The sequence below is a fragment of the Otolemur garnettii genome, unplaced genomic scaffold (genome assembly GCF_000181295.1).
Source record: "Otolemur garnettii isolate 467f Iridium unplaced genomic scaffold, OtoGar3 scaffold00001, whole genome shotgun sequence".
NCBI classification, from domain to species: Eukaryota; Metazoa; Chordata; class Mammalia; order Primates; family Galagidae; genus Otolemur; species Otolemur garnettii.
In genome coordinates, this window is record NW_003852396.1 from 64774483 (window position 1) to 64796681 (window position 22199).

Consider the following 22199-nt stretch of genomic DNA (forward strand, 5'->3'; position numbering starts at 1 on the left):
ATACTTTATAAATTTGATGTAATTTAAATTGAATTAGAATTTTGAATAAAGATAACAAATGTTTTCATTTCCCTTAATTTCTTACATCATCAAGCAAACATTTCTCTTACTGTGAAAGACTAAATTGTCTTAATGAGCATGCAAGGAGCTCAAATTAGTAATTATAATGACTAGTCACAGTTCTTGCTCTAACTTAAGTTCTAAAGATATTTTAAAACCACATGAAATAATTAAAGAACTCACTCATACGAACAACAAAAAACTAGAACTCTTAAAATTAATTTTAAGCCTGAGATGTATGAGCAATAGGCCAACAGAATCAGACTGAAGATTACTGAGCCAAAATAAAGGTATTCCTGGTGGACAGATTGGTAGGGACAGATATATGAGTCATCAGTGAGAACCAAGGAATAAAGAAAAAGCAAGATTAACAAATCTTATTCTATTTTGGAAAGTCAGATTCAGTAGCGACCTATGAAATGACAGGCTGAACAACTGTGTTTTATTTACAAGAAGTAGTGAGTTTCTCCATGAGACTTAAAATAAAAATCAAGTAAAATATAAATGATAAAATGATAGCGGCTAGTCAAGGTATCCAGCTTGAAGGAGAATTGACCAGAAAAAGAATGAAATTTCCAAACTCACATCAGCACATGTTTGGTAATGCCTTCCGTACACAAAGGAAAACTTAAATCAGATTGTGAGCTTCTAAAAAAAATAAAAAATAAAAAAGATAAATGCTAAGAAGAGACATTTAGATAGTAATTTGAAACTGTAGAAATATGTTCTAATAACTCTAGATATTGACCATAGTTCTGAGTGTAATGTTATTAAAATCACAACATTTTATACTGGGAAGTTCAAGTCTTGTAATGTTTTACTATTAGAATTTAACAATTAAGAGAAAGACGCTCAGATCTTTGCCTTGTCCCAAATAATTATTTAATTTTTGTACCTGGCCATAAATGTAGACTTTTTCTTAACCAATTGTTATCAATAACAAAATGACATCATTCCTTAAAGTAACTTTTCCTCCCCACCACAGATCACTTTTATAAACAAAAACGTATAGTTTGGTAATTGAGATTTAGGTCTTTGATTTCAGGCTTGCTGTGAGTCCTGCATTTATTACTTGCTAGATGTGAGACTTGAAGTCATCTGACTGTTTTACACATTACTGCATTTGTAATACATGCAAAAAACAGTCCTTACAAGATACTTAAGACAATTTAATTAAAATATCAGCTGAAAAGTGCTATTCACAAAAGAACCGCTCAGTAATAATATCACTTTTTAGAAGCACATGTAATTAACCTGCCGGTTTTCGGAAAAACAAAAATACACATATATTTGAAAGTTTCAGTTTTGTTCATTAGTTTCATTCATTTAACTGAAACTGCCCCCGTAATACCATGTAGATATTGTCAGATCCCTTGATACCTAGATTTGAACACTGGTCTAAAGTCCTATGAGTACTGATCAATATAATTTTCTAATGTTCTTTTGACATCTATGAATGCCAAAAGTCTGTAGCTGAGATCAACAATTAAAATGTTTTTAGTTTCTCCTTTTATACTGTAGCTTAAATAGTCATTATGTTTTTTACAAGCACTGATCTAGCAGTTAGTAAACATCTCCTTACTAGTTTTAGTAGTTCATTCCTGTTCTTCATGTACTATTTCAGGGACTAAGAACAGCTGCAGATCTAACTTCTCATAAGGAGATGTGCAAGAAGGAGCTGAGCAATGGCACACTATGGAAAGAAAAGTTGCTAAAACAGGGATTTTTTCGTTAAAAATTTTTATTTATGTTATCCTTAAAATGACATATACTGATTGCAAACTAATCACTGACTAAAACCTGCATTTCTAAATGTCCATACACTTTTGAGACACAGGGAAGAGGGGAATAAGTGTGAAAACTGAAATGACTAAGGAGGTAAAGTCAACAAAAGAAAAAAAAAATGCATGAAAGCTGTTGTATGTAATTTAAGAACAACTCAAAGCATTAGATGGCTTGCAGTGGTTTTAGGAAGGTTCTGGTGAAAGTAAGAGGTCATGGTCATAAAACAAAAATCCTGAGAACATTTCTAGATGAACACTCATAAATGATAAATACCCATGTTGACAAGCAAATGCTTTTAAAGAGTCAATACGTAAAAATTGGAAAACAATACAACCACCACATGGAAGGCGTTTACCTTGGTGGATTGTAGGCATCAGCCAATGGTAAGCTTCAGTAATGTCCTGCACTTCTGGGGATGTGTGAGTATGCTAAGAAACATTTTTTTTTTTGGCAGGCAGGGGGACAGAATCTTACTATGTTTCACTCAGTAGAGTGCCGTGGCTTCATAGCTCCAAGTCCTGGGCTCAAGTGATCCTCTTACCTTGGCCTCCCAAGTAACCCCTGATCTCCAGCAATGCACATGTCTTGGCCTCCCAGAGTGCTGGGATTGCAGGTGTGAGACACCATGCCTGGCCTGCTATGAAACATTCTTAACTCAGAACTTACTAGTGGAAACTGCAAAGATTTTTCACATTTGTGTTAGTACACTTGCTACTCTTACATACACTAGCAGTAGACAGCATTGAAATACACAGTTTTCTTTTACCTTTTATAAGTACATTGTTTTCAGAAAGCCTAGGTCCATGAAATAGAAGCATTTCCTGGTGAAACAGCATTGGTTAGCAGAATAACTCTGTAATCTATTTAGCCATGGCCCTAGTGAATCTGCTTGAATCCGTATGAAAGCCCTTAGCAGTAGCTCCCAGAAACTGACTTTGTCATATTAAAAGACTGTTGCTCTTGTTCCTTGTCATTAGTTTTGTATTTACATGAGTATATGCATATTTATATTACACATGCAGAAACATACACACAAGGGAAAACAAAGGTTAGACTGATTCCACTGAATGCCCATTGGGTCAATGTTCTTAGTGTCCTCAATGTCATAAATTGAACAAAATTTTATGTTACAAGAAAGTGAGAATGCAACGTCATATGTCATCGCCTTCTTAAAGGCAGAAGCACTACATACCTTTAAATTCTTTTTTTTTTAAATTAAATCATAGCTGTGTACATTAATGAAGTCATGGGGTACAGTGCCTGGTTCTATACACAATCTGAAATACTTTCATCAAACTGGTCAACATAGCCTTCATGGCATTTTCTTAGTTATTGTGTTAAGACATTTATACTCTACATTTCGAAAGATTCACATGTACCCTTGTAAGATGAAGCATAGCTGTGGTCCCACCAATCACCCTCCCTCCACTCATCCTCTCCCCTTCCCTCCTGTCCTCCTCCCCTTTCCCCAGAAGCTTCCTTACCTACTTTTCCCTTATGAACCTACCTGACACTCATACATTATGTAAAAACAAATCAAAACATAGTGACTATCTGCCTGGTATAACTCAAGGAAGTTTTCCTTTCATTCTCCTGTGAACTGCTCCACACCCATCAACTACTAATAGACTCCTAATATCAAGCTTTATATTCTTCTGGGCCATGTGCACTCACACCAGGAAAACCTTTAATAAACTTGGTTTTCTAGAAGCAAATTTACTAATTTCCCTTTGATTCCAGCTATCTATGAACAACAATTTATAGGAGTTTGGGGGGTTTACATGCAGTATTTTCTCCTCGACAGTTTAGGGAGAGAGAGGGCAAGAGAATTCCTGTGAATAATTCTGTTTAGTTATAACTTGTATTTAAACTTGCATCTATGAAATAATATGCTGAAAAGAACAATTACTTTGAAGTATAACATTCTCATTTCTTTCACATCAGTTTGAATTAATTGGAGAGTTCAGAAAAACAGTGAATTGATTGCAAGAATTAAATTACTAGAAGTAGTATTAGTCTTAAATATGAAGATTTCCCACTAGGATAAACAGTCTTTATGAGCACATATTTATATATATAGGAAAAATGTTATTTACATGTATTATTTATCACAATTGGAATTGTGTTTTAAACGTTTTCTCACCAATAGATAAAATAAATTTTCTGACAGGCATAATGATAAAAGAATGGAATTTGCTACTTTAGGTAATACCCTGTTATCTTATGTACTTTCTCAGAAAATTTAAATCATATTGGAGCCATAATACACTCTCCTGCCCATATTATTGTTATTATTGTTTCTACTGATAAGCCTCAAAATACTACATTGCTATAGTATTACCCTGTATTTACCTTTTCTACATTGATGGGCAGAGGATTATTTCTACTTTTTGTAAATTATGGAAATGCTTCTATGAACATTTTAGTTTGTGTGTTCTTGGGTACATTTGTGTGAAATTTTTGAGTTATGTGTCTAAGAGTGCATTTTCTGGGTCACAAAGTATGAGCATATCCACTTCATTGGCTATTGCCAAACAGTAAAATGTATTAGAATTCTAACTGTTCTCCATCCTTACTTATGCTAGGTATAATCAGGTTTTAATGTTCCTTAATATCAATTAATAAATTAATCTAAATTAATTTTAATTTGTATTTTTTGATTGCTTATATGATTGGGTACCATTTTCTTTTTCTTTTTTTGTAAAATTCCTTTAATAACCTTTGCTCTTCTTTTTAATGGCGATCTACTTGTTGTGTGGCAAGTGTGTGAGTAATCTCTCTACAGCCTGTTTGAAAGTCCCTTATGGCTTTGGATATTACTTCTCTGGTTTATGTCTCACTATTCTTATGTTTTCTTTGAAAAATAGACTCCACCATTGTCAAGGGTGACAATTATTTCTTTAAATTGTTTTTTATTCTGATGTCATAAAAACAATCTTTATTGCTTCAAATTTATTGTTTGGCCCTATGATTCTCCTGGAGTTGATTATCATATATGATATGAAGTAAGGATTTTATTTCATTTTAATTTACTTTTTACTTTAATGTGGGTGTCAATTGTACGTATTTTTGAGAAAATCTGTTTGTTGTCCAAATGCTCTGCCATGCTGCATGTCAAAGATCAATTGCCTGTATATAATTTGTGGATATATTTCTGGTTTCCTCATGCTTTCCCATTGGGCTATTTCTATATTTCTTTTCAGTATTTTCTTTCTATTTAAGTGTAATTCCTTATTTTTTAAAATTTTAGAAAGATTAGAAAAAGCATAGAGAATGAAAAAGTCCTCACCAATAATCACTATTAATATTGGACATACAAGGTGTGACAATTAAGTTGATGAACTCATTCTTTAAAATGTGCTACATATCTCACTGCTGAATATCACTGCAGTCACCTTCAAAGTACTCCTCTGAGGCAGCTATGCACCCACTCCAGCACCTCATCCACCCTTTAAAGCAATTTTGAAAGTCTTTATGAAATGACCATTAGTGCTGTCATTGTACAACACACAAAAACACCCAACAATACTGAATGCCAGTCAGCAAGACACTGTCACATGTTGACAAGAAAACAGTTGTCAGACACTGATATACCAAGGTCATGGAACCTTACCAAGTTGTTGTATAGTGCTGCCAAAATAAGTGCATGTTGGCAAGTTTGCAAACTTAATTGTCAGGACTCGTATGGCAACAACTCTACTGATCATTCCAGAAAAAGCATTTCAAACTTACTTTGAAAGATGGACTTAGGCACTGGCATTGGTCCAAGCTTCCCAAGGGGAGTATTTCAAAGGCGAGTGATATTCAGTGATGATGCATGTAGCACTTTTTCCAGGATGAGTTTGTGAAGTTAATTTTCATACCCTGTGTATCTTTTATTTGCTATCCTGTATGTATGCATATTGTTCTCTTATAAAAAGTAAATCAAAAGCATGTTTTCCATAATTTAATCTGTGTAATTTTCATTTGTCACTATTTTATAAAATCACATTTTGTAATACCTCTAATGCCTTCACAAAGAGGACTATTATTTATTAAATAATTCCTAACTAATAGCCTTTTGACCTGCTCTGCAACTTTGATTTTGAGCCTTATTAAAACATTTTAAGATAGACATTTTGTTTGATGCAAAAATCAAAACTTGTATAGCAACATGTCTTACCAAATGTCAGTCATTTTAGTATGAGACCAACCTGGATTTCAGATTCTAAATTCATTCCACTTATCTTCTTCTGCCTTCTATAGTAAAGACTAATTATCTTTGTGCTGAAAATTTAGATGTCCTAACTGCCAATTCATAGAAATTAAATCCTGCTCAAAGTCTACCAGATAAAATTTTCTGTGTTTGTCAACGCAAGCTCATGCTCTCTTGCTAAAGACGGACTGATCTGCAGTTTAAAGCCCACCAGCCTCCCGAAGTGTAACCAATCCATAGCTCAGTGTTTGCTTCCTTACTATCCTTGACCAAACACCCCTAACCATTTTAGTCTGCCTGACATTAAAATCTCTGAATAGGAATAACTTGTACTACTTTAATTTCCTCCCCTTATTTAATCCATCACAGACTGAAACACTTGATGGTCTCAATATTGAGCAACTTGTAAAATTTGTCAGCTTTATCTCTCATTTACACTGTATTCTGCTAATAATAAATTTTACTACTGGATGTATTTTAACTTCTCTATACTTTCATGATCAAAGTTAAGTGTATTTTCTTTAATTTTCAGTGTTTTGTTGTTATTAGATGTAAACGAAGAACACGAGGTAAGAAATATGCAACAGTTGAAAAATAATTCTAACATATTCTATAAAACTGAGTGATTTGATGAGTTCATAAGAAGTATGGTTGTATCATGCTCTTGTTACAAACACATGTTGGTCTTACCTAGACCTCATTTACGTCCTTTTGCGATTGACTTTACTTGGAAAGACGATGCCAACTTGGAGCTATTATAATCACGCACAAAAATCTTATATGTTATTGCAGGCACATAAACACCTTTTGTGGAGGCAAAAAAATAGTAGTAAATGATATCTGAAGGCATATAAGATTAGGATAGGTGCCAAATTCTGAACGTAAATATTATCGAGTCCATTTAATCAACCAACCCAAAGTTATGCCTGCGCGTTAAACTCTATCAGCAGTCACCATTACGTAGTAGCTTCAATGTTTACTTTGCATTCTATTTCTCTACTTCTTTAGATGCATTCAGAGAAGAGGGCGACCATTTATTGATGAAACTCTTGGTTCTTCAACATAGGATTGAACTCCGAGGATCTTATGATTGAGTTGGAGAGATGAAACACAGACACAGGAAGATATAAGAAAATATCCCAGTTGTCTTGCAGAGAAGATGTTCATGTGTTTTCTTTTGTTTTGTTTTGTTTTTACATCAACAAAAATTTATTCTCTCACAGTCCTGGAGGTTAGAAATACAAAAATAAAAATACTTGCAGATTTATTCCCTTTGGAGACTTTGAGTAACCATAGATTCCATCTCTCTCTCCTGGCTTCCAGTGGCTGCCTACAACCACTTTCTTTGGCCTGGGGGGTAGGTCCATAATTCCAATCTTTGCCTTTGTTTCCACCTGGGCTTTTTTTTTTTTTTTAATGTCTCTATCTTCTCTTTTTCTGTCTCTTTTAAGGACACTCATTGTTGCATTTAGGGCCCACTCAAATCCAGGAAGATCTGATCTCACAAGCCTTCCCTTAATTACAGATGTTCATGTGTTTTTGATAAGAGATTATGTCCCATAGAAAGTGTAGAAAGGTCTGAATTAGGCAAAGGTCACAGTGGACTAAGCGACCACAATAGGAAAAGATTGAGATGAGCCTGAAAGAACGGAAGTGTTTTTGGCAAAATGACGTAAGATCAGAGAATTTTTTTTTTAAGAAGATATTTCATAAAAATATAGTCGGAATCTTCACCTCTTACTTTATCTGTAATTCATTCATAAAAAGAAGGATTAAATAGGCCTATTAGACTCATAACAATGTGGTTTCTAATCATTTTCCCAGACGTCTCCCTTCGTATTCTTCTTTTTCATTTGTTCATTTTGTTCATTTATTCAGTGAGTTAGCCTGTGTTCACTTATTCCACATTAGCTATCTTTCGGGCCCTGGGGACACCACAGCAAAGACTGTAGGTATAGACCATGTGTGAGTACAGTTAAAGTCAATCAGAGAAGTCAGATATAAATTATTTCAAATAGTGAATAATTATTTTATTATAAGGACACCAAATAGAAGTAAAAAATAGATTTAGAATGTCAAAGATTGCTTAGTTCAGCTGAACATAGAATTACCTATTTAATTTTTCATTCATAATCTATTATGTTCGTTTGTAAACTGTGCTAGGGAATGGGCTCAGAAACAAACAGAAATTCTTAGAAGATGAAGATTTTAAATACAATTAAAATAAGTGCTTGTCAGGTTTGTATGCAAAGATCACCTCAGTATTAGACACAGTTTTTGTTAAATTTAGGTTACTTATAATGAGAAATACATAAAAGTAAATATAAACTGGTACTCTTTTTGAGTTTATGGCTCTATTTTTACTCACCAAGATTATATTGTGACATTTTCTACCTTAAGAGATAAAAGAAGAAAGAAAGAAAGAAAGAAAGAACCATAATGCTCACTTAAAACACCAAATATCCGGGTAAGCATATTTTTCTTTTAGCTTTTCAACTATTTCCAAAATAAGGTTGTAAAAGGGTCACGTTGTGACTGTGAACTGTATTCACACACAGCATTGAGATGAAGGAGACGCTTGTCTTCCAACAAAGAATCCCAGGATGTCCTACTTCTGAAGACTTATTTATATTTATTAAAGAAAAGGACAGAAAATTGAATTCGAGTGAGGAATAAAGGCCCCCAGCTATGAATTATTGTGAAAATACTGCCCAATTAGTGCACATCTTATTCCAATCACTTCAAAAAGGAAAATTCTCCATCAAAAAGGTATTTGACACAGGAAACTGCTTTTATTTCAGAAAGGGGAGGTAGGGAATAGAATAATTTAATTCATCCACCCTTCCTTCTTTCCTTCCTTGCTTCCTTCCTTCCTTTTCTCCTCCCTTTCCTCCCTCCCTCCTTCCCTCCCTTCCTTCCTCCCTCCCTTCTAATTAAGCTCCAGTTCATACTCACAAAATACTCATGTACACACACACCACACAGTGGCAAGGGATTCTTTACTGATATATTTTTATGCATTTATTTTCCACTACTGTTGATGAATGGGAAAAAATAAAATTTTACCTTTCCTGATTACCTCCCACCCAAATTTCCCACTAACCTGCCTAACCAGAAGGCAAGCAAGACTCTAAGAAGTCCTCGTTTAAGAATGTTGGCATCCGTAGGTTCAGAACAAGTCCATTCAACGTTGGTACAGTTGTTATATGTTAAGTTGCAGACAGAAGTTGCAACAGTATGGAGGAAATTTCCCCATGAAAGGGATGGAAAAAGTTATTGTGCTGAGGGGACTATTGGCAATGAACAGTAAACTGTGACTTCTGTCCATGAAGCTCCTGTACAGGCTCAGGACTTCTAATGTACTTAGACTCTGAAAATCTTAGCAAGAAACTTGTTCCTTGGACCCAAAGAAGGCTAGATTATCATTTGGAGGAAGGCTCTAGAAGCCTGACTTCATATGCTTAAATTGATGTATTGATTATCCAGTTGGCAACATGATGTGTGGATGTTTAGAGTCCTATTTTACTTCTGTTCAGGCAGAATGAAGTCTCTAAATGTCACACTTTAAAGTATAACAGTTGAATAGTGTGAGTAAAACTGAATTCCTCCAAATTCTGGGCACGGAGTCTTTAGAGTCAGTTTTTGTGTTAATCAGAAGACTTAGGGATGTGTCTGGTTTTATGCCCGGCATTGTGGAATACATTTCTCTTCCTAACGGACTTAAATATCGGGTTGCATACATAGATGATCCTGAGATTTTTGATATTTGAGGCTTCAGAAGTCCTCCTTATGAAGACAATGTAATAAATAGAACGAAAAATGTAGAACAGGATAAGAAAAGAAATTAAGTTGAATATGGTCATTTGTATGTGCCATATAATTAATCATAAATAAGTAAAAGGTAACATTCTATAATTCATTTATCTTTAAGTGAAATTTTCTTTTTAAAAGTGAAAATTACAAGTCCAATGGTATTTAACTTTGAGAATGAATAATGTTGTTGACAAAAGGACTAGAAATTAATGCTACTAAAATGTAAGTGAGATGGTTGGGTAATAGTCACACTTCAATGTTTTCAGGGGCTCAAAACATAAACATTATTAATTAGTTAGGACAAAGTTTTGATTTGAGTTAAAATTCATGCCCCCACTTTGCCATGATGTTTATAATTCTATCAACATTTCTTAAATAGCAAAATAAACCTTTCTAAGCTATGCAACAGTTCACTGATATTACTATTTAAACTACAAAGGTGTTGTTTGTTGTAATTTGTAAAGAACATTTATTTTTAGAAATTGCAGTTCTTATCATACATTCAGTACAGAAAGTTTTATTGGTTTAAATTTAATAAGAACATACTTATACTCCTGTAAGCTGCAGAGGAAATCCATTAGGCTTATGGAAATTAATATTTAAGATCTCAATGGCTTTATATTTTAATTTCATTTTTATAAATGTTATATTAAATCTCCTACTAGTAAAAAAATCAGTCTTGGTTTTTTTCCCCCAAAGTGCTTTTGTTCCAAATATTAATTTGGTGGAATTTAATGACCCCCACAAGGCAGAATCCTGTATGGATTTCCCAACGTCAAGCCAAAAAGTAACAAAAATTTGCCTCACCATTAGAGCCTGCACTTGATCTGATCTGATCTTAAAGTGGTTTCCATTACTGAAACTAAGGTGAATTACTGGACTTCCAAAGCACAGGGGAATTCATTGCATGATGCATCCTTTACTCCAGTGGTTCTCAAAGTGTGACTTCCAGACCACCAACACCAACTCCTGTTGACATGTTAGAAATGCACGTTACAAAGCCTCCTTCAGACTTACCGCATCAGAAAGCGATTCTGACTCACATTAGTGCCTGATAACCATTTCTCTACTTCATCTAGCAAATCGGTGCCCTTCTCCATCACTGAAAAATGTGCTTCTTGCATTTCATTACTTTAAAAAATCACTCAGAGCCATTCCCATAACCTATACTGTGATTTCTCAGGACCCGAGGGAATAAAAAGTAGCTTCTCCACAAAAATACCTTTGACTTCACTTCTACCCCCATTTCATAAAGGCAAGATGGTTATATCAAATATATGCACGTAAAAATCTCAAGGATGCAAAACCTATCTAAAGATGTATTTATTTTGCTTAGCTTACAGCCAAGCTATCTACGTGTTATGAGTGATATATGCCAAAAGATCCAGCAATGAAACAAATTCATTTTCTTGAATGTTTCCATTCAATACACTTAAAAATCAACAGAGGTAAAGAACAGAAGTGCCTATGTGAGCACATTCCCTCAGTACCTGGTGTTAATGTTTAAGTCATTTCTTGGGAAGAATAATGACAAATGTAAGACTTTAATTGAGTAGACACACACCTGCTTTTAAAGTCAGGCAGGTAAGATCCCATCGACAAAATATGATTTGTCTTTGAGAAACAAAATAACACCCACAGAAAAAGGGAAAAAAAATGAAGGTGTCTGAAAACTGGTGAAAAAGTGTGATTTGGCTGGAAAAACTGAACTTGACATAATATTATGGGATTATTTGTGTGAAAAGAAAGCAAATTTCATGATGGGAAGAACTTTGTCTCTCTTGTTCAGCCGAGACCTGTGCTTAGCTTTTGAAAAATAACAGTTCTTCAATGAATATATGAAACAAACTCAAAAGCTGGAATCAGGGATGATGCAAATTTTAAACATTTCTTTTGAGGTTCTCAATTTCTTCATCTGCAAAGAAAGGCAAAGACAAATAGTAGGTAGAATATGCAAATGAACAATCGCCAGAACACTTATAAAATTAAAATTCTCACTCACAATCTGTAGCAACCAGTCCAGAAAACCTAACCACAATCTGTGTAGTAATTAAATTAGGGACAGATCAATTTGTAAGGACTTAACCAACTACTAGCTTCTGTAATTAGTGCCTGTCCTTCCAACTAAGGACCAACCAGAGAAAGCCAAATATGTTTCGTAGCCAATCACAGGGGATGCCTAGCTTTTAGTTAGCTCACCTCTAGCTTCTCCACGGCAACAACTTCCAATCAGGACATATGCAAAACCTTTCTTTTTGTTTCCACTATGAAATTTTAATACTCCCTCCTATAGCAGGAAGGTGTTTTCCAGAAATTCATGTGCTGAAACTTTATCCCCAATATGATACTATTAAGAGGTGAGGACATTGAGGGTGATTAGGGCTCCATCCTCATAAATCAGATCAATGACCTTGTAAAAAAAAAAAAAAGGTATGAGGGGAGAAGTGGTTATTCTCTTATGCCCCTTCTGCCATGCTTGAGGCAAAGAGCAAGTCCTCGCCAGACATCACATCTGTTGGTACCTCATCTTGCATTTACCAGCCTCCATAAATGTGAAAAATGAATTTCTTTTGTTTATAAAGTGCCCAGTTCAAAGTATTTTGCTATAGTAGCCTAAAGAGACTGAGATGCTCTTCTCCCTGCCATTGAGTCTCCACCCAGCGGAAGTGACAGTGATGGATTCCCTAGCTAGAACAATTTATGAATAAATGGGATTTCTTTGTTCTAATTAGGGTGATTTTAATTCAGTTAAAATAGATGAGCAAGTCTTTAATACTTAAGATTCTCTTAGCACTACATTTCTATGACATGCTAAAAACAATAACCTTCAGGAAAGATTTTACATCCATTTAAATTCAATTTTTAAGAGATAGATAATGAGAACCTGACAGCTGTTGAAGGTACTATGAGAGCCTCTCTAAAAGACGCCAGCATGCCAATGGAAGATGTGAAAGATAGATTGATTTAGTTGCACACAATAATCACAAATTTCAAGTAGGGTTTCTTAACAGGATATTGTCATACATTCCGAATTGGTCTCAAATGATCATTGGTTCTCCAGTGAACCAAGCAATCACTCCTAAATCTCCCCTTCCTGCCACCATTATACAGTCCAGAACAAGAAAGCTTCAAAGAACCCTGCCAAAGTTGAGGGTATTATTTAATAGAGCTGTCATTCTGAAGACATACTGGAAAACAATATAAAGCCTTACCAGGGACACCCCAAACATGGGCTAATGGGAAGTGTCTGGTAAAGTATGTCCATGCTGGGCAAACAGGAAACAGTCCACAGCTGTTTTTAAGTGTTGAAAAGATAATCCCCTTTCTTGAGTAAAAGTTGCTTTAATATTGATTATTACTTTGCAATGGCAAACCATGGAAGTGTTAAAAAGTATACCTCCAGCATGTGTGGGAAGATTAGAAGCTTTGCTGATCTAAGTTCAAAATAATTGCTGTGGTTACAGTTTCTGAAGGTGAGATTTATTATAATTATATATATATATATATAAACTACATATATGGACACGTTTATCCTTTATCATTAACAAACTTGAATGACACATGAAGGTTACCTTAGTTAACTCTCAGTTATACACTTGCCTCCTTCACATAAGCTCAATTCCACTAATTTCTTTTGCAGCTGAAATCATAATTGTCAAGTCCTTCAAGCTCCAAAAATGTGGGCAAAAGGATTTAACTATAGAGCTGTTAGTTAATTCAGCCAGTTAATTAAAGAGATAGAAGTTATTATCATAGGACTATGTGTCAGTTTTGCCCCCCCCCCAAGTCAGTATTGCTATGCATTTGTTTTTCTCACATCACTCTTCTAAAATTAGGACAGCTTTTGTCTCTGTTAATCACTGCTGGGTTAAAAAGTCCCACTCCGTGATGAGCCAGTCACAATACCATGAAGTTCATGACTTGATCGAATTAATTGTATTTTTTAAAAGTAAATTTAAGATGATATTTTTTAAATATTATTATAGATTTTTGTTAACTTCAAATGATGGGTTCCTTGAACTTATAAATTCCCATGTAGGAAATGTTATTTTGGTTATCAGTTTGGCTTCAGTTCGTCATCAAGGCAAAGAAATAATGGATAGAGTTTATAAAATGTTTATCAATACAGATTGCTAGCTTTTTAAAGATTATATATTTAACATTAACAAGTCAGCATCTGCTTAGCCGTGTTTAAATAATTTATATTCATAATACAAATCACAATTGTTGTTCAATACTTGCTAGTTGTTGGGGGTTCTTCTAAGTGTTTCATGGGTATTAACTATTTACTTTCCCAGAATAACATTACACTATGAAATTATGTCATTTTTTCCTGCACCTTTCACCACTTATGCAAATTGATTCAGGATGGATAAAATATTTAAACCTAAGGCCTGAAGCAATCCAAATCCTCAAAGAAAATGTGTAGAAAACACTTGAAGATATTGAACTGAGGAAAGATTTCATGAGGAAGACTTCCAAGGCAATTGCAACAACAACAAAGATAAATAAATGGAACTTAATTGAACTGAAAAGCTTCTGTACAGCTAAGGAGACAACCACCAAAGTAAACAGACAACCTTCAGAACGGGAAAAGATATTTGCATATTATGAATTGGACAAAGGCTTGATAACTAGGATATACAGAAAACTCAAATTAATCAATAAAAAAGAACCAACAATCCCAGATATCACTGGGAAAGAAAAATGAATAAAACCTTCTCTAAAGAAGACAGATAAATGGCTAACAAATGTATGAAAACATGCTCATCATTCCTAATCGTCAGAGAAATGCAAATCAATACCACCCTGAGAAATAACCCAACCCCAGTGAGAATGGCCCACATTACAAAGTCTCAAAACTGCAGATACTGGTGTGGATGTGGAGAGAAAGAAACACTTTTATACTGCTGGTGGGACTGCAAACTAATACAACCTTTTTGGAAGAAAGTAGGGAGAATCCTCAAGTACCTCAACATAGACCTCCCATTTGATCCTGCAATCCCATTACTAAGCATCTATCCAGAAGAAAACAAAAATCATCTTATCATTAGGACATTGGCACTAGGCTGTTTATCACAGCTCAATTTACAATCACCAGAATGTGGGAACAACCTAAATGTCCACCAACCTAGGAATGGACTAACAAGCTGTGGCATATGTATACCATGGAATAGTATTCAGCCATTAAAAAGATGGAGACTTGACATCTTTTTTATTAATGTGGATGGAGTTGAAACACATTCTTATTAGTAAAGCATCACAAGAATGGAGAAGCAAGAATCCAATGCAATCAATTCTAATATGAAGGCAGTAGATGATCTAATACAAGGGGTGGGGTAGGGGAATGAAGGAGCGTGGAGAGAGGGGACCAGGAAGGGGGATGGCAGTCTCCGTGTATGGCACACCTCTTGGGGGCGAGACAGAACTATAAGAGGAACTTTACTTAACAAATGCAATCAGTGTAACCTAACTCTTTGTGCCCTCAGTGAATCTGAAACAATAAAAAAATGATTAATTAATTAATTTAATTAAGTTTTAATAAAGAAATTGGATGTGGGGGAAGGGGAGAGCAGAGAGAGGGAAGTAGGGAAGGGGTGGGGAAAGGGAATAGCAGAGAGGGTAAAGGAGAGAGGGGGTGAGGAAAGGGAGTAGCAGAGAGAGGGAAGGAGGGAGGGGGGTTGTGAGGGGGTCACAGTGTGTGACACATCTCTTGGGGGTGGGACACAATTATAGACAGAATTTACCTAAAAAAATGCAATCACTGTAACCTGGTTCTTTGTACCCTCCATGAATTCCCAACAATAAAAACAAAAGAAAAAGCAGTTATATCATTTTTAAAAAGAGAAAACAGACACACAGGTGTGCAAGGTCACAAAATTAAGATATGGTAAAGTTAAGATGAAAAGCCAGTCAGTCTGGGAAGATTGCCTATATAGATTAGATAGTATAGGCCTCTTGTTTCTCAGATCCTGTCCTCAGCAAAATCAAATACTCCTTTGCATACTTTAGAGCACATACTTCTTTAAGTCTGGCTCCTTTCATTCAATATAAGTTTCTGAAATTCATTGATGTTATTGTGTATTGTAAATCGTTGATTCATGTTGTTAAACAGCATTCCACCCTCTGAAGAGCTAGTCAACCAATGATAAGCATTAAATTAGTTTCCAGATTTGGTCCATTGTGAATAGCACTGATATAGTCATCTAGAAGAGGATGTCTTTTTTTTTTTTCTTTTCTTTTCTTTTTTTTTTTTCTGTAGTTTTTGGCCAGGGCTTGGTTTGTACCCACCACCTCTGGCATATGGGACCGGCGCCCTACTCCTTAGAGCCACAGGCGCTGCTCTAAAGAGGATGTCTTCTGACAAACCTAAGTACAGTGGAATTTACATGCTGTGAGAAATGTTCATGTTCAGCTTTAGAAAATGTAGCCAAACACATTTCCAGAATAGGTGACCTAACCTAAACTCTCCCACAAGGCTGTGAGAATCCTGGTTTCTCCACATAATTGTAACTTCTCATACCTGTCCTTTTTTGAGCATTTAAAATAGTTCCTGTTCAGTGGGTAGGCAATTTGCATAGGCTATCAATAATCCTTATAATAACCTTTCAAATTAAATCAAATTTTCACTTAGCAGAAAAAAGACATTATGTCAATAGGTTAATACATTTTGCAAGGTCAAATATCTGATCTTATCAGTTCAAGGACTTCAACTGAGGTCTTCCTGACTGTATTGCTTCATAATCTTGATATTATCATCATCTCATTAGTAGAGAATTTAACAAAATACTGCCTGTGGTAGCAATCCACTATTCACAAGCCATGGTTCCTTCAATTTTTATAGTTTCCTACATGTTTTGTATGTTATCTGTGTAAAAACCTTGTGAGGAGGTTTTATTCCATTTTACAAATCAGGAAAAAGAGATTCGGAAAAGATAGATAAGCAGCATTCACGCATTCATGTTTAATGAAATCTCTGAGAAGTCAGAGAGCATATAAAGTGTAGAATAGGAGTCCTCTGAGGACAGGGCTTTTTTGCTCATCTCTGTATCTCCAGTGCCTGGAAGAATTCTGGCGTATAGGAAGCACCCAGTGAATAATTGATGAGTAATTAAATGTTTGAATGAAAGAACGGAAAAAAGGATTGTACGAATACCATTCTCTAAGTAGGAATGCTAGCATGTGGACACTTCCCTGAACCTCAGTTGTTTGACTGTAATCCTTTCTGGAAAGACAATATCCATTCTTCCCACAAAGGCAGGGGAAGGAAGATGACGGCGCCCCATAGCCAGTGAGAAGAGAGGACATGGGGTTCCGAGGAGCAGCCAGACTCATGAGCTATGGCATCATCCTGCACACTCCCTCCTCACCCCTGCTGCCACGTAGGGGAAGCTAGAGGAGAAGGCAGAGGGCAACCTTAGGAGCAGAACCACAGGCCTCTTGGCCTAGCCTCAGTCCGTAGCCACTGGTTTGTGATAACAAGAGAAGTACTTTGTTCCCACTCAGAAGCTTTGATGATAACAATGGCAATGATGATGACAGCTCTCAACTAGAGGGCCATAGGCCCCCTCAGACTTCGTTTGTGCCACCAGCATGGTCCCTGATATAATCCTCAAAGTAGAAGGAGCGGAGATAAACATAAATGGAAGCTGGATGGGTCTTTTTTGGCTTTTGGCTGGGTAGGGAATGTGTCTAGTATCATGAAAGAACTTTCTAACTTTCTAGGAATTCTCTCAGGAGTTCATGCATCTTTCCAGGAAGGCCAGTGACCAGTGGATCACATTTCAGCACTTTAATTTCCTCGTATGTCACACAACTGAACAGAAGCTCAACCAGCAAGTCAAACCAAAGCCAGATCCACTGGCATCTTCTTCCCTGGAAAAGACATTTCAGGTCAAGCCAAATTCGCCAATGAGCTTTCTTTCATTCTGTGCTGCTAACTCCAAATTCGCCAGATGAGCCCCCAGTGTATCTTTCCAGAAAGCCACGTGAAAAGGAACTGTTGGAACCTGAGTCAGCCTCAATCATTGAAGGCTCAGTAAATGTGGGAAAAGAGACAAAAGAAGAAAAGCAGAGGAAAGAGAAGAAGCTGCATGCGGAGGATTCACCGGGGGTTCTGGCTCACTCGATATACAAAGTCAGACTCCCAGCTGGAGTTGAGTCTCCCATCCTTGCGTTGGCCCCAGAACCCTTTGACTGGCCCTGTTTCCTGCTTACCTCTGTTGGGACGGGCCTTGCATCCTGTGCTGCTAACTCCCATCAACCATTTGATGAGTTGTCATTGACTCAGACATGACTAGGACGAAGAACAGACCTCTGGGTGGTGGACAGGTCAGCGCAGCAAGCCCGCTGCTAGCTGTGTCCTTTGCTGCTTGCTGGGCTGTTCCAGGAGTGGGGCCCTTCTGTCCTGGGTGAGGGGTCAGTCCACTCCCAGGAGCCTTGGGGGACTTCAACATTCTCCTTTACACCTGCTGTTACACACCACTGAAGAGGGTCAGCATTGCCAACATGGGTCGGGGCGGTGGTCAGGGCCATCCCACTTGTCCTGGGCTGGACAGCAGACCCTGGCGCCTGGACGCGGGGCCGTGTCTTCCTGGAGGAATCCTCTACTCCTGGCAGTTTCCGCATTTCAACGCCCTGAGCTGGGACCTGCGCGAGGACTACTCCCGGGGTTGGGCGGCTACTGCACGAGGTGGGTCACCCACCCGGCGCTGGCGCTGCGCGGCTGCCGGGCGGGTAGCGATGTCCGCAGCTGTGCAGACGCTGGACCTCACCACGTGGACCTTCGCTGTCGTCGCCCTCCGCATCAACCTGTACATCTCCTATCTTGGCTGCGGCTTCTATGCGGACGCGGACCGCAGCAGCTCAGGGCACCTGCTCTGCAGCCCGAGGCACCTGCCGCGGCTGCTCACGCTGACCCGCAAGCGCGGCGCCGGCCTCACTGCGCGGCCACCAGCTGAGGGGCGCCGGGCAGACCGGCAGGCGCCCTTACGGGCCTTCCGTGAAGAGCCCCAGAAGAGGAATCGCTGGTTTTAGTACAAGATGGTAACATCATTTGGTGCTCAGGGATCACTGGACATTTATTTTTAATGATATACAATATGCCCTCCAAATCCAAAAGGGGCTGACCCAATCGATGACTACAAAGGACTATTTTCCCCTTTGAGGGTCTTTATACCCCCCTTCTCCAAACCCGCTCCTTTTCTTGTGCCCTCTGGGTGTACCTGTGCACTCTCCTCTCCCAGCTCCTTCCCCGCCACCCCCCACTTTCCACCTGCCAGCAGAGTGGCATCAGGCGGCCCCTAAGGTGAGCGCTTGATGATGTAGTGTCTGCAGTCTGTGTGCGCAGACTCTGCTGGCCTGGTCCCAGGAAGGGCACACTCTGGCCCGGCACGGCCTTGAATAAGCCGGGGCCCTCATTCCCCCAGGTCTGGGCTTCCTCCACTCCACCCATATTCTCCAGCCTGGTAATGAACTATTACTATCAAGGGTAGGTTGCCTCAGGCCACTGAGCAGGAAGATTTCAAACGGTTGCCTTGGTGGGGGGTGGAGGAGGAAGTCTCAGACTGGACTACCAGCCCCTGCACCCACCTCCCCAGTATCAGAGCTTCAAACCAGGGAACAGACTGCACCTTTACAATCCACTGTAAACTGCAGGTACTGTGTGAGGCATTTCTTTCTGGAAGGGTGGCTCTAGACTCAGTATCAGAAATCCCTCCGGCTACAAGCCCATCACTGTACCTCTTTGGTCGCCACTGTGGGTCACCAGCTCCTCTCGGCTGCACCGTTTTCTCCAGCCTGTATGAGATGAGAAGTCGGGGAACAGGGTGTGCTGGGCTCACCAGCCACGTAGATCACTTTAGCCTAGTGAGCACGTTATACAAAATCATACAAGACTTGGTCTCAGCCTCAGAATTAGATTTCTCTTTTGTTTTATGGCCCTAGCCTACTCTGAGGGAATAGTCATCAATCCCATCTATTATTCATTAATATAAAAAATTATTATTATCTTCACCAAATGAAAACCCAAAGTCCTTTTTAGGTTGTTCGCTTATCTAATCACTTGTTCATTTTATTTACAAAAGGCAATGCCAAAAAAGAAAAATAAAAACTTTAGACAAATTTAACAAAGTTTCACTAAGCAAAGAATGATTCACGCATCAGGTAACATCTTGAACCAGTGGAAATTCAGAGAGCTGGCTCCGCTGGGCTTCCCACGCCTGGCATGTAGCACTTGTTTAATAAATATTTACTGATAATGTTGATTAACCATATGGATGTCTTACATACAAAAAGAGAAGTAAAAATAGAACTTCAAAATTTCAAGAAAGAAATGCATGCCCTGTAAATTCCTCATGGTCTTAAAGTAGATTTGTAAACCTTTTTGGAAATATTTTGCTTCCAAATATGCTTTAACCCTACAAAAACTGCCCCAGAGAAGGATGAGACATTCTTGCTATAATCATCTAAGAATTCCTCTTGGCTTGATGGGTAGAATGAAATGCAGGAATATCAGTACAGATGCTTTAATAAAAATAAAAATGTCTTTAATATGCACTAAAATATTTAATCTTTAATATGCACTAAAATTATTAAAAATTTTAAATTTTAATAATAAATTTAATAAATTCTAATTTTATTATTAAAATGTCTTTAATATGCACTAAAATTTACTAAATTTTTCTCTCCCTGTATAGTCTCATTCAAGAGTTGTTTTGTTTATCATTTATATCAGCAGTGCCATATTTTTAAACATATGAGACAACCTGGGTAGGTGGTTGGAATGAGTAGACTGGTCATAGAGTTTTAGGTTTCGGAAAGTATTAAAAGACATCAAATATCAATAAAATAAAGGTTATGATAATCAAATAAATCTAGTTAATTATTGTTCTATTAATTCATTAAGAAAGTAGAAATTAGGATTTTCTCATGTATAATGGAAATATAAAAACCTGGGTAAAAATTTCATTTGGCATGTTGGGACTGGAGAGCCCAAAGCAAAACATTTTTTTCTTTTGTAGTTATGCTGATTTTTCCATTGTTGTTGCTGCTGCTGCTACCATGACTGTAATTGAGAAATCTTTTAAATATCTTTTTTCAAATAAAAATAATTAGTATTTGTCACCAGGTTGGCATCTTTTTGGAGATCCATGCTGTGGCCAAGATAGCAGTGAGTGCACACAGCCAGAGAGTTGCGGAAGCAGTGCAGGAACCTGGCATTCTGTTTTAATACTGCCAAAGGAGGGGAGTGTAACTCTAACTTTGTTCTCTGGGAAAGATTTGCAGCTGGAGAAATAAAAACAAAAGCAAATAATGTAGGCAAATGTTGATGCACGAGGCATCTTAAAGCTGAAGCTGGAGCCGTATATTTAAAGAGAAATCCTTATGCTACTACTTTCAGTAGAAGACACGGGAAAAAGCAGTTCTCAAGTGAGAAAAATCCTGGAGAGCAAGGGAGAAAAAATAAAGCAGTCAGCCACAAAAGCTGATAGATAGGACTGCAAAAGAGGAGGTAATGGTAACGCCAATCCCATAGTTTTTGGGAAATGTTTCCTGTTTTCCAATACATGGGAGAATTCTGAAACTTAGAGGCCTCGCTCCTCTGTTCTTCTTCTACTTCTTAACTATATACTACAAAAAGAAAGGACTTTAAAAATTAAGACAGACACAGTCTGACTTCACACTAGTTATCTTCTCTCTGTGCTGCCCAGTAGACTAGACACAAGCCACATGTGGCACTCACAAGTACACTGAAATTATTTAAAATTTTAAAACTCTAATTCTTCAGTTGTACCATCCATATTTCAAGAGTTAAATAACCACATGTGTCTCAGGGCTGCCCTGTGGACGGGGCACATCTAGAACTTTGCTGTAAACGCAAGAGGTTCTGTGGGACGGGACTCCAGACACGGGATGTTGTGCTAAAATACATCCACGGTTGCATTTCAGTTTCTACATCAGATATTTTAAACACACTTTTTCATCTGAATCTTAAAATAAAGATGGCATTCTTTGCTAAACAATGGGCTTAATTTTCTATTAGATGGGGATTATTTTTACTAAGTGATACTTAGTGCATAACTAGTTAAAATACTCTATTTTTTTCTATGAATACACTTTTATTTTCTCCCCCATACTAGGTATTACAACCACATGGATTCCCAACGTTATTCATCATCCTAAAACTCTGATCCACAATTTAGAGTCCTTGATCAAATATGTTCCTCCCGATCACTTCTCTACCCTTTTTACTTCCTCTGTGAATTGTTTATAGCCAATCTAGGTGCTGGTCTTTATTGTCTTATACACCATTTCCCTCACCTGGTTTTCCTATGTTTTATATTTT

At 37.3% G+C, this 22199-nt stretch overlaps 1 pseudogene; it reads left to right on the top strand.

Annotated features, from left to right (window-relative positions):
- Nucleotides 1-18889, top strand: part of LOC100960411 — a 129585-nt pseudogene extending 110696 nt beyond the window's left edge.
- The last annotated feature ends 3310 nt before the right edge of the window (nt 18890-22199 follow it).